General features: G+C 42.5%; 1 protein-coding gene across 4 annotated transcripts in view; it reads right to left on the bottom strand.

The window, feature by feature from the left end:
• The window catches only part of LOC125462906 (suppressor of tumorigenicity 7 protein homolog), a 160,393-nt gene that overhangs the window by 117,021 nt on the left and 24,022 nt on the right, over positions 1-19,350 (bottom strand). The gene's annotated exons all lie outside the window — the stretch shown is intronic.

The raw sequence follows: 19,350 nt of genomic DNA, 5'->3' as shown, positions 1-19,350 counted from the left end.
GAACATAGAACATAGAACATAGAACAGTACAGCACAGAACAGGCCCTTCAGCCCACAATGTTGTGCCGACCACTGATCCTCATGTATGCACCCTCAAATTTCTGTGACCATATACATGTCCAGCAGTCTCTTTAATGACCCCAATGACCTTGCTTCCACAACTGCTGCTGGCAACGCATTCCATGCTCTCACAACTCTCTGCGTAAAGAACCTGCCTCTGACATCCCCTCGATACTTTCCACCAACCAGCTTAAAACTATGACCCCTCGTGCTAGCCATTTCATCATCAATCCTGGTTTAGATGGGTGTCATGAAGTAGCCCATTCAGCTGGATGTACCCCTCGGATATACAGAACAGAAGTGGCAGTGCGTGGTTTGAAATGGAGATAAAATGACCAGTGGGGTCATTAGAACTGCAGATGCTGGAGTCAGAGACAACACAGTGAGGAGCTGGAGGAACCCAGCAGGTCAGGCAGTATCAGAGATCAGGAGAGTTGATGCTTCGGTTCGGGACCCTTCTTCAGAAATGGTGAGGGGGAAGAGAGCTGGGAAATAAATAGGAAGAGGATGTGTGGGGCTGGTGAAGCTGGATGGGAAGGTGATGGTTAAATGCAGGAAGTGAGTGATGGGGATTGGTCAGTGTGGTGGATAGCTGGGAGAGAAGATGGGCAGATTGTGTCTGGTCAATGAGGCGGGGATCAGAGAGAGGGTTGGACATGGAATGAAGCCAAGGGACCTCAGACAAACATAGGGGGTGAGTTTTATTGTCTTACACATTACTGCTGGAGTCAAATTTGCAAAATCTAAGACTATTCACTGTTTTTACACCAACGGGTGCCACTGAGACAGGGAAAGCTTGGTGTATCTATTTAAATTTCCAGGCAAATGTGAGGTGATGCATTTTAGAAGATCATGTGCAGGTGGAAATTGTACAGTGAATGGCAGAAACAAGAGCAGTGTTAGTATGCACCTTCAGAGAATGAAAATGCAGAGGGATCTGGGTTTGCAGGTCCACAGGTCGCTGAAGGTGGCAGCACAGGGAGATAATTGACTCAAAAAGTCCTGTGGCATTGTTGCCTTCATTGGAATGTGCATTGACTAAATGTATGGATAAGTTGTGCTGCAGCTTTGTGGCACTTTACTGAGGCCACAGTTGAAATATTGCAGGCAGTTTGGATCAGCACACTACCAGAAGAATGTGGATGTTTTGGAGTGGGTAGAGAAAAGGTTTACCAGGATGTGGCATGGTGTGAGGGATTTTAGTGATGAAGCAAGGCTGGATAGAGTGGGTTTTCACTGGAAAGGAAGAGGCTGAGGGCCAACCTGACACCAGATTCTGAGATTGGGAATGGCACAGAAAGAGTGGGAAGTATGAGGCTATCTTGCTGGGTGAAGGGGTCAATTATTGGGGAACATGAATTCAAATTTCAGGGGCAGCGGGGAGGAAAGTTTAAAGAGATGTGTGAGGCAGGTTTTTCACACAAAGGGCGGTGAGTGCCTGGAATGTGCTGCCAGAGGAGGTGGTGGAAGCAAACACAACAGCAGCATTCAAGAAGCACCTGGACAAATACATGAAAAGGAAGGGAATAGAGGGATATGGATCCTGTCAGTGAAGGCAGCTTGAGTATGAAAGGGGAAAATAAGTCAGTGCAGGGTTGTACTGTATCGTTCTTTGCTCTTTCCTCAAGATACAAAGGAATGGGTAGTGTTATGCAATATCTTTCAAAGTTCTCCTGTGTGGTCCCATCAGTGACTGAACATCTCACCCTAATCCATGGGGAGGGACAGTAATTGTGTGGGACACATTATACACTCCAGCAAAAGATCTGAACCTTTGCAGACAACATTGACTCTCTGTCCTCTGCCCTAGGGATTTTGGAATTGGGGAATTAATATACAGACACACTGACGGTTTTGAACCACCTCCCACATCCTGCTTACTGCACAGGAATTTAAATTGGCTGCCTAACATGTGGGTACAGGCAGTAGAACGATAAAATGTTAATAACCCGAGGCTCGGGACCTGGAAAGGATAACACCATAAGACCAGAAGATATTACTATAATTCTGCACACATCTCTAGTGCGCACGTGTTTAAGGTCTAGAATGCATGACCCACGTGTGTTATAAGGACAGTTCGAAAAGGAATTGAACTTTTTTCTAGAAAGGAAGAATACACAGCGTTACAGGGGAAGAAAGGAGAATGGGACTAAGGGAATTTGGCAAGCCTGTCCAGACACACAGGCCACATTTCCTCCTTCTGTGCCCCAAACATTCGGTGGTAAAGTTTACATAGCATAATTGGATAGAAAAACAAAAGTTTAAATTTGTACGGTGCCATTCATAATTGAGATGTCATAAAGCATCACACAGCCAACCAAATACTTTTCAATTGTAATTACAAGTAAATGGCAAGGGAAGACCACATATTGCAGACTTACATGGGAAGGTATTGCAATATATTTCATAGAATTAATTAAAATTTTACTGAACAGTAATAGGCCATCCGGTTTAATGTGTCTGTATCAGTGTTTATGAGCCACACCAGCTTATGGCCCAGCTAAACAATTTCATTGTGACCAACCTCTAATTATCAATACCACCAAAAATTTGCTCTGCCAAGAAAGGAACTGGTTTAACCACTCAGGAAAACACCCCAACATATATATATATATATTAGGACAGTAGCTTCAAAGAAAAACAAACAATCTGTTCAGGGAATTCCCTGCAAATATGGGCGCATTCTCTGAGATCCTGTCCTAGATTGAAAATGACAGTGTTGACTGAAAAACGCATGTTGGTATGAGAAAAACAAACACAGAATGCTGCAGAAGTGTCACGTACTCTATGTTCCTGGCATGAAGCATGGTCTAATTCACAACATCAAATAATTTCAAGGATACTATAGGATTTTGACAAAGAAAATAACCTTTGAAGTGTAGTCATCATTGGAAAGTAGGCAATCTGGCACTCAAACTACAACCACTGCAATGCAATAATGGTCAAGACAGTCACTGATCAAGGTACAAATGTTGAATATAACCCTGGAGAAACATTCCCTATTCTCCGAAATAGTCCTCAGTGCAGGGCAGAGGGGACTTGGAATTCATGTCTGAAGTCAAAGACTTCAACAGTGTCACATTGAAATGCCCTCTGAAGTAAGACTTGAAATGCAAACCTGGGACTCAAGAGAATGCTGCTGCTGAGCCACTGGTCAGACTTATGTTTAAACATCTGTGCCTTGGTACTAGTTTGTAAAGCTCCTGAAAGAATCCAGACCCAGTTTACAATGGATTTTATACGAACAAATGCACTTTATGGAAGTAAGTGGCAATTATGTGGGGCTGCATGAGAGATTCATCTCATTGTGTACCCCGTTTGGAGATACTGCCTTGAGGATGGACATGAAAGAAGGAATGCTGCTTGTGTAAGTTAAGGTAGCAGAGGTGAAACAACATTGATTTCTACCCGGCTACATTTCCAAACGCTGGACTTCAGAACTAGACAGAAGGCAAGATGATGAGTGTCAGCATCATCTTCTATAGTTCACCTTGAGAAGGACCTCAGTAGAGCATCACCTTATTTTACACATGTACTCAGTACAAAAGATCAAAATCAAAATTCTTGGTCTGGTACATCTTAAGTGCCATCAGTTAAGACAAGAGAGTACAGGAGTTTTCTTTACAAATATTCTGTTCTGCACTCATTGCATTCTCCACCAACTTGTGCTCCACTTTATTTTAGCTTAAAATTGTTCCTTTATGCTAGGCTTTCAGTCACTTTGAACTACTAAATAAGCAAATACAAGACCGATCCAAGGAAATTCCTCACACATATTTGATAATAACAAGAATGAACACACCACACTCCGTCTAAGCCATCTCAAACCAATAGAATAATGGAGGGGACAACTACTGAATCTTTCTAAAACAAACAAAAATATATTCTAGAATCTCATCCAGACGATGGGATTGAGTTGAGCAAATGATCTTCATCTGCAACTGCCTTGTGACTTACACACTACAGGAATCACATCAACTAACTTGCCTTCTACCGGCAGTTAGTCGCATGATAGCATGATAATGAGGTCATTGGCTGAAGAACAATCTGTTCCATTATGCTAGGATTCTGAGAAGTAAAAACAAATTTTAATAAAATAAATTTAATGAAAGCTTGAGAGTCAAAAGCTCTTTTAATCCAATATAAATGTTAAAATCAGTGCCATTATTAATCTTCTTGTGTGATAAATTACTCTCTCACTGCCAGCTTTAAACAGCTCTCCACTTTGCAACACACATTTTATCTCTCTCACTATTTTACAATTTAATTGCAATCAATTGTCTTAAACTTTCTCCTCACAAACTTAGAGCACATGATGTGGCCTCTTTACCCATCATGCTTGTGCCAACTGTTTGAAAGAACTATCTAATGCTCTTTTCCTTTGGCCCTTCAAAAAGTTTCTATTAAGGCACTCATCCAAATTCCTTTTCTACATCAGTATTTAATTCACCTCCAGCACTGATTCAGGTAACACATTCTTAAGTGCATCAAAAAAACTGCTCTTCATCCTTAGTTTCTTAGAAAATTCACCCTTCAGCTATGACCCATGTCAACTGTGCCTTATTTGATAAAGTTTCCAATTCTAAGTTAGAAGGCAGTGGTCTCAAGTTCATTCCAGGGAAACACAGGTCAAGGGTGACACTAGTTCAATACTCAAAATGTGAAGTCCTGCTCAGATATTTTTAAAACAGGTGAAAATGAATTGCTTTACGTCTTTTAAAAGATTGTTCTTTAAATGTTCAATGCATCATAATGAAAAGCAAAGCAAGAAAAGAGACTATTATGGTATGCACCAAAATGGACAATACCTAAAAGCTGCGACTTCTTGTGGTAGGAAAGTACAAAAGTCACACTGCTTTGTGGCTATCAAGACATGACTTATGATGCATGAGGCTTACGAATGTGTGAACGGCCTGCAGCATTGTGAGGTGAGGATTTGGAAAGTTGTCAAAATATATTCACTGAAGAATACATTTTTCATCCTGACAACCTTGATGATTTGATGAATGTTGGATGTTGGTTTGTTGTTTGGCTAGCTGAGTCGTAATGAAGCCTCAAGAATTTCACACTGCAACGTAGAAAATATGCATTGCTGACATGACAGACCCACCAAGCAGAAAAAGGGCAGCGAATTTTTCCACAGCTAATTGTCAACATTTCTCAACGCCTTTTATCCTAAAATGTCAGCAACTGTAAGATGTGAACAAATCTTTAAGAAAGGAGCCTATGAGAGGAGTCAGCCATTCAGCCTATTAAGCTTGTTCCATTACTTAATACAATCATGGCTGATCATCCACATATCCCTTTATATCATGGTAGTTTGAAATCTATTTATTTCTATATTAAACACAGTCAATGACTGAGCTTCCATTGTGCTCTTGGGATAGATTCACAACGTTTAGAATAAAAGAAAATTCTTCTCATCTGTGTCACAAGTGGGTTCCCTATTATTGTGAAATTATATCCCCTTGTTCTAGACCCCGAAACAGGAGAAATATCTTATCTGCATCTACTTCCCCACCTCTTTTATGTATTTTGTACGTTTCAATGACATCATCTGTCATTCTTCAGAATACTCAAGAAACAGGCCGGTTCCTGATGTCTCTTCAGACAGCAGACCCGTAAATCGTGAAAAAAAATCTGGTGAACTTTCATTGTACTGCCCCAGGGCAATAATACTTTTTCTCCAATAAGTAAATGTGAATTGCACACAGAACTCTAGATACCGTTTAACCAAATTTATATTAAATTCTACAACTGAATCAAGAATTCACTAGAGATTGGACTCAATCAAAACCAATCTTAGGTCTTCTAATCCACAGCTATTTGCATGTTTGCATTCAGTAATTTCCAGATGAGGAGACCAGGGGCACACTTAAACTTTTTAACCACTTACTACATAAGAAACACTCTGCACTTACGTCTCTCTGAACAAAGTGAACATCGTCATATTCTCTGCATAATATTCTATGTCATACATTTGTCATGTTCTTACTCACTCACTTTCTGACAAAATCTCTTGACACCATTTTGCATCTTCCTCACAGCACCTTTCTGGAAATATTATGTATGGGCTCCACATTCAAAACAATGATGTCAAAAAGTCATCTTTCATACCTGTGGGGGTTTCATTCCTGAGACATCAGACACTCCTGAATGACTAAATTCGCAAGTGCGGAGCTCATTAAAAATACACGCAAAATATGGGTTACAAATCATGGCTACATGAATTTTGTTGTTACTAACTTTTTGGCATGGATAGGCAAATTTGTCAATTAGGATAACACAGATATAGAGGACTGTGTTGTGAACAGCTGGAACCAAAGCACTGATCCTTGCAGTATCCCACTAGTCACAGCCTGCTGTTGCAAGAAGGATTAAAAAAAAATCATTCAGCATTTATTACCCATCCTTAAATGCCTTTAAGAAGATGGTGCAAAGTTGCCTTCATGAACTGCTCTGTCCATTTGGTGTTGGTATACCCAAAATGCTGTTAGCAATATGGAGGAATCATGATATATTTCCAAAACAGGATGGTGCACTGCTTGGAGAGGTTGTGCTGTTCCCACGTATTTACAACCTTTGTCCTTCTACAGGAGATTGGCCATGGGTTTGGAAGGCGCAGTCACAGGAGCCTTTTACTTGTTTATCCCTCCTGTTTTCTGCCTGTTAGCCAATCCTTAATCCTTGCCAGTATATTAACTCCAGTCCGTGAGCTTTATATTTTGTTAACACCAGTGATGAACTTTATCAAAATTGCATCCAAAATTAAATACGTAATATCTATTAATTCTCCTTTAATAATTCCTGATACTAACATCCTCAGAAGGCTCAAAGAAGTTCACTAACTATTATTCATTTCCTGGTCACAAATCCATGCTGATTATGCTCAATCACATTATTTTCTATTTAGGACATTGTTAAATCATGAACATTTTCACACTGCAGTATAAAAATAGGAGGGGTACGGTACCCATTTTATCTCTCCTTCCTTTCTTAAATGTGGGGTGACACTGCATACCTTCTAATCTGCAAGAACTGTTTCAAAACTGATAAAATTTTAAGACAGTAACAAATTTCTCCACAGCTATCTCTTTCAACACTGGGAGATGTCAGATGTCAGATCGTGAGGACTTACTGATTTGCAATTTCATTAGTTTCTCCAACAAAACATTTTCAGTTATATCAATTTCCTTCAATTCCCGATTCTCCCAAGCCCCCTTTATCTCTAAATTTGGTGGATTTCTTATACCTTCCTAAATCAAGGCAGATACAAAACTAATAATTTAACTTCTCTGCTATTTCTCTTTTCCTCTTCCTAAGTCCTCCTAACACTGTGAGTCATCTACATTAGCTTTCACCAAACTTATTGTTGATATACTTATTAATGCTTTTAATGTCAGTTATTTTCTTCAATAGTTTCCATTAATATTCTCCCTCTCAGATTATTGGCCCTCTTTTGCTGTATTGTAAAATTCACCTATATCTCAGGTTTGCGGCTATTAGTGGCAAATGCAAATGCCTTTTCTTTCTATCATAACAGATTCTTAACATCCTTTGTTAGTGACAGGTAACTTGCTTGGGATTTTGTGCCTTGAGGGAGTGTATACTTGCTGGAAATAGCGTAATAAAAATCTTTAAATACGACCCATTGCTTATGTACTGTCATTGTCTAATGTATTTTTCCAATCAGTTCCTCAACATCCTGCTTTGCAAAACCATTTCTAATTCGCCCAATAGCATGAGTGCTCATTAGGTTTAACTAGATTATCTGCAGATTGAAATAATCCATCATAGCAGCAATCATCCATGCTCCTTTTTTTTTAAATCTTCTCAATAACACCACACTCCATATACCATGATTCTTGGTGACCTATGACCAACTCCTATAACACTTGCTGTCCCTAGCTGTTTCTTAGCTCCACTTAGACAGGCTCCACATTATTTCTTCAAATCCAATATCCTCCCTTCCCAATGGGCTGATTCCATCCTTTATTATCAGGCAACATCAAATGCATTTCCTTTTCTAATGTCCTTCCAAGATGTCGAATATGCCTGAGTATTCATTTACTAGTCTTGGTCATACTGCAACACTGTATCTGTAATGGTGAAAAAGCCACCACGGCAGAACATAAAATGTTTAAGATCTCATCTGAAAGAAAGCATGACTGAGTTCTGACATGACAATGTTTTCTCAGCACAGAGACTGTCAGACTAGATTTTGAGTTCAGGTCTTTGAGCGGGCCTTGAATTCACAACCTTTGACTTGAAAACTAAACCTTAAGCAGAGCTGACCAAACTCATCCTTTCTTAGGACTTCAAAACTATTACTTTGCCTCCATGTTCTTAACCCTCACAAAGGCAAGCGCTTTGGAATTAGTCAAGCAGTTTAATTGATTTTTAAACATCAGTTATTCACAAAGCCATTGTGTATGGTGACAGCGATGATATAAATACACACATAAGTAATTGGTTACACAAGTAAAAGCAGCAGCAAACTAATCTTGAAGAGCAGGTGGCTGCTATCAACGACATGAGATTTCCGGACCCAGAAGATATCATCTGATCTCTATGATGAGATTTCTATCCAATAACTGTTCAGGCAAAGTGGCCATTTAGTAGTATCAAACACTTTATGAAGAATAAATTCAAGAGGTTAAGGAGTCACTCGTGCTCATAAAGTCACTTTACTTAACTTACTCTGCAGAATGTAGTACATTGGCAACGCAGGATCAGGAAACAGATACAATTCCAAGGTGATTATCATCTCTTTCACCTTTCCCAGTGGGAAGGTGGTTTTGGAGGTATCAACACAAGTTTTGTAAGAGCAGACAAGAGGCAAGAGGTAAAGGGGGAGTAGTGAGCATCAAGAGGCACCCAACAAGAGCAATTGCGACTTGTTTTTGGGTCATTGGGTGCAGTAATCCATACTTAGCCCTCGCAGTCATGTGTCTTAAGAGTGTGTGAAAGAACTATCTCTTCAAACAATAACCTTAGTGCTATACTATTTATATTACAACAAAGTCGATAAGCAGCTCTTAACTTCTTTTCCTAAATGCCAATTATAACATGCTTCAGAAACTAAAGAAATAGATATTAACTCAGTCATGACAAATGAGTGAAGCCAATTTTTTTGGGATTAAATCAAGTAGCAAATAAACCCAGGTTCTACACCTGAAGACCATTAAAACCAAAACCTATGAACAATTCTGTGTCCTTGCAGTGTGTCCTCCACTTATTAATGACAAATGAAAACACAAGGTAACTCCATGACACAAGACAGCATTGTGACAGGATGCATTCAAGTACATGAATAGGATAGGTTTGGAGGGATATGGGTCAGAAACAGGCAAGTGGGACGAGTTTAATTTGGGAATGTGGTCAGCATGGACTAGTTAGACTGATGGGTCTGTCTCCATGCTGTATGACTCTATGATGATCAAAAGTGCCAACGACTCAAAATGTGCTGTTGGCTGTGGTGACATATGACGGCGTATCCACAAGCAGGAGAATTTTGTTCAGTATTTTAAACTACTAACAGGCAAAGAGGCAAATAAATTTGTTTCCTCTGGTTATAAGATTATTCTAGTACCAAAAACAGTATCGGCATACTACTCTAACAAAATCATTCATAATCTTGAACACTGATTAAATTTTGCCTTAACTTTCACTGTTTCATAGAGAACAATCCCACATTCTCTCATCTCTCCACCAAAGTAAAATCCTGCATCCCTAGTGCAACAGTCCAAGAAGAGCAGCACACAGCTCCATTCCGAAATATACATAGCCCCTTCCAGCACAGTCCCACTTTGATATTCCCAAAGAAAATTATGGAAAGAATCCACCATCATCACCGCACAGATATATATAAAATCTATCTTTATACATCCTAAGATCTCCAAGTTTACACATGGCACAAAGGTGGGTGAGAGGGAGAACTATGAGCAGAATACAAAGATGGCTCAGTGTGACTGGAATAAGTCGAATGAGTGCACAAATGCATGACAGATGAGACATAAAGTGAATTAAAAAGTGGTCATCCATTTTGGTAGCAAAACAGGAAGGCAAATTATTGTCTGAACGGCGACAGATCAAGAAAGGGAATGTGCAATGGGACCTGCGTGTCCACGTGTACCAGTCACTGAAAGTAGGCATTTGGCTGCAGTATGTGGTGAAGAGACAAATAGTATGTTAGCTAATAGTGCAGTTAGAAAGGGAGTTCCAGGATTTATATACAGATACCATATAGGAATGGTAGCAAATTACAAGTGTGAACAATGTGTGGCTTGGAGGGAAACTTGGAGGTGGCAGTGTTCAGAGACAGTCGGAACTGCAGATGCTGGAGAATCCAAGATAACAAGGTGCAGAACTGGATGAACACAGCAGGCCAAGCAGCATTTTAGAGCAAGAAGACTGACGTTTCAAGCCAAGACCCTTCTTCAGAAATGGGGGAGGGGAAGGGGGTTCTGAAATAAATAGGGAGAGAGGGGGAGGCGGATAGAAGATGGAGAAGATAGGTGGAGAGGAGACAGACAAGTTAAAGGGGTGGGGATGGAGGCAGGAAAGGCGAGTGTGGGTGGGGAGTTAGGGAGGAGATAAATCAGTCCAGGGAGGATGGACAGGTCAAGGGGGAAGGATGAGATTAATAAGTAGGATATGGGGTTTGGGCTTGAGGTGGGAGGAGGGAATAGGTGGGAGGAAGGACAGGTTAGGAAGGCAGGGACAACCTGGGTTGGTTTTGGAATGTGGTAGGGAGAGGGGGCATTTTGAAGCTTGTGAAGTCCACATTGATGCTATTGGGCTGCAGGGTTCCCAAGCAGAATGAGTTGCTGTTTCTGCAACCTTTGGGTGTCATTGTTGTGGCACTGCAGGAGGCCCAGGATGGACATGTTGTCTGAGGATTGTGAGGGGGACTTGAAATGGTTCGCGACTGGGAGGTGCAGCTGTTTATTGTGAACCGAGCATAGGTGTTCTGCAAAGTGGTCCCCAAGCCTCCGCTTGGTTTCTGCGACGTAGAGAAGGTCACAGCGGGAACAGCGGATGCAGTATACCACATTGGCAGATGTGCAGGTGAATCTCTGCTTGATGTGGAAAGTCTTCTTGGGGCCTGGGATGGGGGTGAGGGGGGAGGTGTAGGGACAGGGTTGCAGGGAGAAATGCCAGGTGTGGCAGGGTTGGAGGAGAGTGTGCAGCGGACAAGGGAGTCACGGGGAAAGTGGTCCCTCCGAAAAGCAGACAAGGGTGGGGAGGGAAATACGTCTTTGGTGGTGGGGACGGATTGCAGATGGTGGAAGTGTCGGAGGATGATGCGTTGGATCCGGAGGTTGGTGGGGTGGTATGTGAGGACGAGGGGGATTCTGTTTTGGTTGTTATTGCGGGGGCGGAGTGTGATGGATGAGTTGCGGAAAATGTGGGAGACACTGTCGAGGGCGTTCTCAACCACTGGGGGGAGGAAAGGAGGAGTTGCGGTCCTTGAAAAATGAGGGCATCTCAGATGTACAGGAGTGGAATGCCTCATCCTGGGAGCAGATGCAGCAGAGGCAAAGGAATTGGGAATAGGGGATGGCATTTTTGCAGGAAGGTGGGTGGGAGGAGGTGGATTCTAGGTAGCTGTGGGAATCGGTGGGCTTGAAATGGATATCAATTTCTATGCAGTTGCCCGAGATGGAGACAGAGAGGTCCAGGAAGGTGAGGGAGGTGTTGGAGATGGTCCAGGTGAACTTGAGGTTGGGGTGGAAGGCGTTGGTGAAGTGGATGAACTGTTCGAGCTCCTCTGGGGAGCACGAAGCGGCGCTGATACAGTCATCAATGTAACAGAGGAAGAGCTGGGGTTTAGGGCTGGTGAAGGTACGGAAGTGGGATTGTTCCATGTAACTTTAAAGAGGCAGGCATAGCTTGGGCCCATGCGGGTACCCAGGGCCACCCGCTTTGTCTGTAGGAAGTGGGAGGAATTGAAAGAGAAGTTGCTGAGGGTAAGGAGAAGTTCTGCTAAGCGGATGAGGGTGTCAGTGGAGGGGGATTCGTTGGGCCTGTGGGACAGGAAGAAGCAGAGGGCCTTTAGGCCATTTGTATGGGGAATGCAGGTGTATAGGGACTGGACGTCCATGGTAAAGATGAGATGTTTGAGACGGGGGAAATTGGAAGTTCTAGAGGAGGTGGAGCACGTGGGTGGTGTCACGGGCGTAGGTAGGGAGTTCCTGGACTAAGGGGGTGAAAATGGAGTCGAAATACATAGAGATATGTTCGGTGGGGCAGGAGCAGGCAGACACAATGGGTTGATCAGGGCGGTCAGGTTTGTGGATTTTGGGAAGGAGATGGAAGCGGGCGGTGCAGGATGGGGAACAAAGAGGTTAGAGGCTGTGGGTGGGAGGTCACCTGAGGTGATGAGGTTGTGGATGGTTTGGTGCTCAGGGGTGGGGTAATGATCAAGGGGGCAGTAGGTGGTGGTGTCGGAGAGTTGGCACCTGGCTTTGGCAATGTAGAGGTCAGTGCGCCATACAACTGGGTACCCCCTTGTCCATGGGTTTTATGGTGAGGTTGGGATTGGAGCGGAGGGCTGCACGTTCTGCGGGGGAGAGGGTGGAGAGGTTGAGGCGATTGATGTCTGGGCGGCAGTTGGGGATGATGAGGTCAAGGGAGGGTAGGGGCGTCCAGGAGGAGGGGGGTGGTGTCCAGAAAGAGGGGCTGTGTTGGAGGCGGGAAAAGGGGTCAGTGGAGGGATGGTTAGGCTCATGGTTAAAGAAGTAAGCATGGAGGCGGAGGCGGCAGAAAAACTGCTCAATGTCCAAACGTGACTGGTATTTGTTGATGTGTGGGTGGAGGAGGACAAAGGTGAGCACTTTACTGAGGGCTGACCGTTCGTCCTCAGTAAGGGGGAGGTCTGGGGGAATGGCGAAGACTCGGCAGGGCTGGGTGCAACTGTGTTCTCTGGAGCTGCTGGCTGTGGAGGCATTAGGCGGAACGACGTTGGCATTGGCGGTGGGCCGTGCGGTGCCGGCTGTGGGCAGAGTTGCATTGGTGGTGGTGGGTGGAGTTGTGTCAGCATTGGGCAGTGTTGTGGCAGGACCGGTGATAGGCAGAGTGGCATCGGCAGTGGGCAGTAGGTGCATCCTCAGTGTCTATGGTGTTGGCCTCGGAAATGGAGGCAGTGGCATCAGCAGCGGAGTCAATGGCATTCACTGTCCCGGAAGTGGCGTACCCAGTGGCAGAGGATGTGACGTCATCTGTGGGTGCTGCGACAGTGGCACATTGTGGGAAAGGTCCTGGGTAGAGTTGGGGATTTGGGAGGTGGAGGAAGCCCATTTTGGCTGGCACCAGTAAGTTTGCTGTACTTACGGCTTTTAGTGTCCAATAAAGCTGAGTAGAATTGAGAGTTCAGGTTGTGAATCCTACGAAGAATAAAAAAAACAGGAGAGGTCCTTTGCAGGTCTGGGAGAGGGAGGCTCTGGGCTAGGGTAGGCTTGATTGTAATGCCAGGAGATGCCGCCGCATTGCTGCAAGCGTATGTTTCAAGAGTCACAGGGAGAAACGCTTCTGAAGGATCTCAATGTTCTGAATATAGACATTGTCACGGTTGGGGCCAAATTGGGAAGGCCTGAATGTGGACTGTAGTCCATTGTTCCATGTTTTTGCTGCCGTTGTCCATCTAGATGGAGTGTAGTCAGCAAATTTATCTAATTTAGGAAAACCAACTGCATTTTGAAAACCCTCACACAGTCTAACTGAAAAACAATGTTGTACAATACTTGTACAGAAATGCAAAAGACAAACACAAGAATCTGGAAAGTCTACCAAATGTCTCCTGGTACTCGGCACAAATATTTATCATCTCCTGGCAAAGAGGCATGCCAAGTATTAGTTGCAGACCCTGCTATCTCAAGCTGCACGATTTTACCTTCACTGAAAATACTTAATTGTAAAACTGTGCAGGCAGAATCGTCAAGTTTTAAATTCCACACGTGTTGAAATGTAACAAGGTGAACTAGTCAAACAAACCATTCAAGGAAACAGTATCTCATAACTCTGTGACGATGCACAGTAAAAGCTTAATTTCTCACAATATAATTCAACTCCAAAATTCAAAACAGCACCATCTACTCTACTGATATAACATTTCCCAACTCTTAAGCAAAAGTGCCAAGATAGCACCAAGTCGGGAAAAACTCATTGGACAATCTGAACATGATTCATTGTTAAAGTTTAGCAAGAACTCTTACTGAAACAAAAATGAATTTTCATTCCATTCCTTGCCCCGGCTTAAAATCCTGCGTACATCAATGTATTAGAAAGCCCATGTCTCTATGCACATCATGACAGCTGTTATAAATTACAAATTTATTTAATATGGGCACTGGAAGTGTACATGACATTTCTCTAGGAGAGATATCACAATGTTGTCATTTGTTGTTGAAACGCAGCTGCACACAAGTCATTCCCATAAAAATGTGGATGTTTAAAAATTATATAGAAACTTAGGGGTTCAAACAGACAAAGTAAGAAACAAACAAAGAGCTGGAGAAACTGAGCAGGTTTAGCAATTTGTAGAGAGAAACACAGTGTTAGCCTTGGGAGTTGTGGCCCTTTGTCAGAACAGACAGAATGAAATCTTGCTGGAATATTCCCACCTTCTAACCTTTCCTTCATCTAAAGGTTACACTTGAACTCAACTCCCAACATTATGGGAGATCTATCGCACAAAATACCAGAGTACCCATGCAGAACTAGCAGCATCCTGTCTATGTCATCTCTATTAGGCATACCCAAACATCTTCGGGTGTTTGAAATTCAGTTGCCCAAATCTACAAGTCTACAAATTTTGCTCTAAATTTTTCAACATCTCCTAAATCAAAGCACACCTCCAACCCACCTCATTTTGGCCAAGATTCTGGTTGCTTGTCCGAACATCTCATGCAGCTTAGCATCAAAATCTAATGGATAGCCTTCCTGTGAAGGGCTATGGAATATTTTACTGCAAGGGCTATACAAATGCATGTTGTTGCGCAAACAATATTAATCAGAATTCTGGAGAAAATCAGCAGGTAGGTATGACCCTTCAGTTCTGAAGGAGGATCACTGAACTTGAAACATCAGTTCTGCTTCTCCTTTCACAGTTGCTGCCAGGCCTACTGAGTTTCCTCAGGATTTTGTGCATTTGTTTCAGATTTCCAATAGTATTTTGTTCCTCCTCCAGCTTAAAACATGTCAAAGAAAGACTTTTTTTTAAAGAAGTCGTGACTCAATGCAGATTTCTTCCAGCATCTGCTCCAAACCCAGACAATTCCATTATTCAAATTGATTTAAACACTTTGCATTCTAGTAATTTACAAAATCTGCCAGCATTCTTTTAAGCTGAAACATGCTGCCAATTCATTTCAGAAGTAAGTCCTTCACTGCACTGGAGAAGATGGCCGTAAAGACATCGTCCAGCCTGTCAGTCACAGAAAAAAGGGTTCTGATAAGCTTCTGGCAAACTGGGTCACGAGATCAAACAGTCTAACCATAGCCATTAGTTCTGCCCAGGGTTGTGTGGAGGGAACATGAAATACCTGAGCCACATGAATCATAAAGGGGCTAACACCTGGTATCAGGCTTATAATCCACCAGACAGACAGCAAGATCTCCGTCAGCAAGGTACAGCAAGTCAAGGTGGAAAAGCTGTACTAATTAAGAGGCACCCTTGGTCTACCAAGAGTTAGCTCTCAGAACTCATTCTGCATCCGACCCATACTTTCTCTGATCCTAAGAAGAGAGAAGGGACCACTATTCAAAATAAAACAATGGAGTTAGCTGATAATAAACAAGAGTTTAAAAAATGTTGGCCCTCGCAACGCAACATGTTTCCAAGCTTAGGCAAGCAATTCGCGTTCCAAAATGGTTTTGTAATTATCAATTGCAACAGGCAATTTAGTAATAACACACTTCTCACTTCTTTCTTCAAATACAATTTAGGAATCACCCTGTTTCAGGGTTAATTAAAGTACAGGAAACCATCTGTGTCCTCAATCAACTTAGTAAAAAATGAGAGTTGCAACAACTGCCTGAACAACCTGTGAGTATTTAGTCTGGGTGGTGCAGTAACTTGCCATGTCTCTGTGCCAGACACTCTACATTCAAGTCTCACTCCAGGCCTTAATGGTTTCAGAAGTCGCATTCGTAATGTTTTCAAACTGGCGGTTATTAACCTGCAAGTCCTTCTGAAACGTTAATAGCTGGCAGTAAGAGAGGGAAATGACATCTGTTCTACTACATTGGATGCAGTGGCACATCTCAAGGAACAGCCTCTACAACAGGTTAGTGACCTGTCCCAAGAATATATTGGCCATGGGAACAGACAGAGGCAGGTGCTTTGTCAACCTCATATACCATAAAGCATGGAAGAGAGAAGAATATTTCATCTTACACCAACTGCTCTGTATTTTCAGTGATTGAGGAATAATGTTGTAATGTATTCTCTGATGCTTATTCTGGAAGAATATGTGCTCTTTTCTAAAACAGTGTCATTCCATAACAGCACATGTAGCGCCATCACACCAGAACATCAGTGTCATAACAGGTATAACACAAAATTCACAAGCCTCTACCCATGTCCTGAGGGGCATCAGAACAGAAAACAACTCCTAACCACTTAAAACACAAAATTTCAACAGAATCACACACATGCATCACAAGTGCCAGGTGTGTCCGTAATAAGTGTATGCAGAAAGTCAGTGAGTAAACTGCAAGGCAATGTTTAAGTTCAAATAATCCAACCAAGTGACAAGTACTACCTGTGAAAGAGACCAAACTTATTTCAACCACCATCAAAACAAAATCAGATGCATTGTTGCTGACATCAGCAGCAAGCCCACTGACAAATCGCTGAGATTGTGGGCCAAATTAATCTGCAAACGTACTCTCCCCACTAACATTCAGGAACATCCAGAAAAAATTAACTGGAATCAACACCAGTGGTGAGTTATCTTTAATCTTAGCCCCCAACACAACAGGTAACACAAAAACAAGGATCATAGCCGATTAATCAAATCAGAACCTACAAACACCAGCAAAAACAAAAGCCCTACAAATTCTGGAAGCCACCCTTTAAAAATCCTTGCACGCAACAGCTCAGGTTATTGCATCAACAGCTGCTTTCTGATTAAACAGTTGCAAATATGTAGCAGAGCAGACTTGCAAAAATCTTGGGGAATGCCTATTCTCAAATTAACAAAATATCTGGTCAGAAAATCGCAGGGAATGGTAAGCAGGGCACTAGAAAATTAAGACACCATTACTATGTGGTCCAAAATCCATAGCAACGTGTGGAAGACTAGAAATTGAGAATGTTCTATTTCTGACCAGTAAATTAAAATTTCAAAAAAAGACTGGTCTTGGGCTACATGATCTCAATCTTAACACTTCTGTGGCACATGCCATGAGAATAAATTTACCATGCACCGACTGCTCAAAAATGAGCTGCAACGTTAAGGTGCAAGTGTTTGGTTATCGTTAAGAGTTAGCTGATAATTCAAAGATGTTTCCTCCAGTGGGACTAAAAGGGGTGGTATTTCATGAACAGTGACTTCTTCTGAGACCATCCTTTAAGGCTGAGATAGAGGAATTTCTTCAGTGGGTAGGTTACGAAGTTTTGGAATTCTCTACCCAAAAAGAGTTGTGCAAGCTCACTGTTAAGAGTATGCTCAAGGCAGAGATCAACAGATTTCTAGATACTAATGATATCAAGGGATACAGGGAAACTGATGTTGATGAAGACAAGCAGCTGTGATCTAGAATGGCAGAGTACTGGACGCAGTTTGATCTCATTGTCCAAGGAAAATATGCTTCACACAGAGGGAGTGCAGCAAAGGTTCACCAGATTTAATCCTGGGATTGTAGGTTTGTCACGAGGACAGATTGTGTCGTCAGCCTGTGGAGTTTAGAACAATGAGCGGGGACCACACTGAAATGTATTTAACATTCTGACAAGGCTGGAGGTTTACATAACAGTCCCAGGAAACGGGATAAGTGAGTAGGATTGAAATGAGGGGAAATTGCTTCACACAGATGGTGGTGAATCTGTACAATTCTCTACAACTGAAGGTTTTAGATGCCATCACTGAATACATTGAAGCAAAAAACAGGTTTTTATTGGCTAAAGGTGTCAAGGGGTACAGAGATAGAGTGGGAACATAGTGTTGAAATACACGATCCGCTCTGATCATATTCAATGGTCTACTCATCTACTGAACTGTCACAAACATTTGTTCTGCAACTATACGTACTTCAAACACAAGTCTCTACCTCTACTGTGCAGAGTTAGGCCAATTTATATGAAAAATGAGTGCAGGCGGCCCTCAAATAATTCTGCACTAGCTACACCTGTGGATAGCTGGCTATTTCTATTCTAATTTCCTTGACAATCTTTTGTTTTTAAGAAGGAAAATCATTCCAAGTTACTTCACTAGAGTGTAGACACCAGGAGCAATGAAGCTTGCATTTATAAAATGCCTTCCCTGACCTCAGGATATCACAAAGTCCAGAGCTGGATGAACACAGCAGGCCAAGCAGCATCCTGGAGCAGGAAAGCTGACGTTTCAGGCTTGGGCCCTTCATCAGAAAAGGATCTAGGCCCGAAATGTCAGATTTCCTGCTCCTAAGATGTTGCTTGGCCTGCTGTGCTCATCCAGCTTTGCACCTTGTTATCTCGGATTCTCCAGCATCTGCAGTTCCTTTTATCTCTGATACAATTTTAACTCCACAAAGTCAAGTACTTATGAAGAAGTGAAAGGCTGTAAATCCACAGCAGGTCAGGCAGCAGCTGTGGTGAGAGTTAAGGATCCCTTGACCTCTCGACCTGAAACATTAACTGTTTCCTTGCAAAGGTGCTGCCTGATCAGGCAGTTTAATTTTTCTTCTCATATTTTCATACAGCATCCACAAATTCTGTTCAAATAGTGTAGCCACTGTTGTCATGAGAGGGTAACGCTGGAATAGCAGACAGCAGTAAAATCAAACAGACTAATCGCAGTGTAGAAATATGAGCAGTCAACCTCATGGCTATACAGTAACCCTGTTAAAGGGATTTCCCTGCAACTAAGCAAAGCAAATTCTTATTCTGCTTTCTCCACTTGTTTTCAGGAGCGAAATGAAATCCCCTCTTTCTCCATCGACAGCGAGCACAGTTCTTTCCCTGCACTTTTTTCCCCCCTAGAGTTATTTATGCCAGCTTTCAGGAAGGAGGCGTGGCGCAGAACAAAGATCGGGCTACGTCCACAGACGACAGCCTGTAACCAAAACTGGCGAGAAATACACCAA

This window comes from Stegostoma tigrinum, chromosome 21, assembly GCF_030684315.1.
Source record: "Stegostoma tigrinum isolate sSteTig4 chromosome 21, sSteTig4.hap1, whole genome shotgun sequence".
Lineage (NCBI taxonomy): Eukaryota > Metazoa > Chordata > Chondrichthyes > Orectolobiformes > Stegostomatidae > Stegostoma > Stegostoma tigrinum.
Note: the sequence above shows the minus strand (reverse complement) of the source record. Positions and strands in the feature narration are given on the sequence as shown.